This window comes from Vigna radiata, chromosome 10, assembly GCF_000741045.1.
Source record: "Vigna radiata var. radiata cultivar VC1973A chromosome 10, Vradiata_ver6, whole genome shotgun sequence".
Lineage (NCBI taxonomy): Eukaryota > Viridiplantae > Streptophyta > Magnoliopsida > Fabales > Fabaceae > Vigna > Vigna radiata.
In genome coordinates this window covers 1179421-1180769 of record NC_028360.1, presented here as the reverse complement: position 1 = coordinate 1180769, position 1349 = coordinate 1179421, and the positions used below count along the sequence as shown (strand labels likewise).

The window sequence follows — 1349 nt, the reverse complement described above, 5'->3', positions numbered from 1 at the left end:
TTCTATCCTGAAACACACAACAACAAATGGCTCCACACGCAATAATCTTATTTCCGATTTTTAGAAAGAAAATCTTGTGTGTAATGGTTTTTGCCGTCAATTATACCTTAAAGGGGAATGGCGTTTGACAAGAATGGCGGCTTTGCCAGGAGGCTCTTGGTCCTCATTCTATCCTGGCAGGCTAAATGGAAGAAGGAAACCACTTCTAGAAGGGAAAGGGGAGCAGAGGCATTGATAAGAGAGAGCAAAACAAAAGAAGAAAAGGGAGAAAACCAATATCATTCAGGACATCACGACCCCCTCAAAAAAACAATTTTTATCCACACGCACAATCCCCTATCGATTCTTTTTTTCTTCGTCCATAAACACATCACTCTTTCATCTTCTTCAAGACACTAAAAAAAAAAACCAAAGCTTAGGCACCATCCAATACTTACCTCGAGCACCTCACCAACGGAGCTTGACCATTGGAGACTCACCACCAACACGTAACCATCATAGTTCAGGAGAGAGCTCTTGACTCCTGAATCTCCAGTAGCAACGCCATTCATCCTGTCACAACAACCATAGTAAGGGAGCTCCCAAAGTGGTGGCCTCGGTGGCGGTAGTTTCCGCCTCTGTGGTGGCGGCGACCACGGTAGGAAGAGATGGAGAAAAGAGTCACGCACCGGCGGCGATGGCTGGATTTGTTCGTGGCAGTGGAGATTAGACTCAGGGAAGCAACGGTTCTTCTCTCCTTCGCGCAGACTGGTCCAATTGATGGTTGGTGTCACTGGCGATGCCTTGGATTGAGTGGTGACGGTTCCGGTAGTGAGTTGCATCGCTGGTGTGACCTTAGTTCGTGATCCGGAGACGGCGGCGGCCAGTTTCTGTGGAGGTGACGGGAACGGCGAGATCTCAGAGTTGGGGTCGGTTTCGCGTGAAGAAATGGAGGAAGAGATCGGAGCAGTCGCCGGCCATGACCTTGATGGCGATTAGCGACGCCGGAGACGCCCTGGCTCTCGACTTGCGGTGGTCGGCTTGGCTGAGGGGGCAGTGTATGTGCAGTGGAGCCAACCCCTCTTTAGGGATCTCGTTCAGAGAAGAGACTTTGAGTCTCTTTTGGGTGAAATGGTGGAATGTGAGGTTTGGGAGAGGACCCCAATGTTTCTGCTGAGACATCCTTGGGCCAGGGTCTTGGGACAAATCCAACTCTTTTCTTTTTTAAAAAAATAATAAAAAAAAACTTTTGGCTATAGGAACACCCCCGTTTTTCCATCCGTGCACCCCATGTAGCTTGGGCTCAAGCCCGTTCTGTTTCTACGGACAAAAAAATGTTCTGGGCTTAAATCTGCTTCCTTTATGCAGCC

At 48.9% G+C, this 1349-nt stretch overlaps 1 long non-coding RNA gene across 1 annotated transcript; it reads right to left on the bottom strand.

Annotated features, from left to right (window-relative positions):
- Window positions 1–232: 232 nt before the first annotated feature.
- On the bottom strand, window positions 233–1131 carry LOC106775307. Its single transcript, XR_001376793.2, has 2 exons — window positions 669–1131; window positions 233–552 (listed from the first exon to the last, which is right to left on the bottom strand). It is a non-coding gene; the product is annotated as an uncharacterized LOC106775307 (long non-coding RNA).
- Between the last annotated feature and the right edge of the window lie 218 nt (window positions 1132–1349).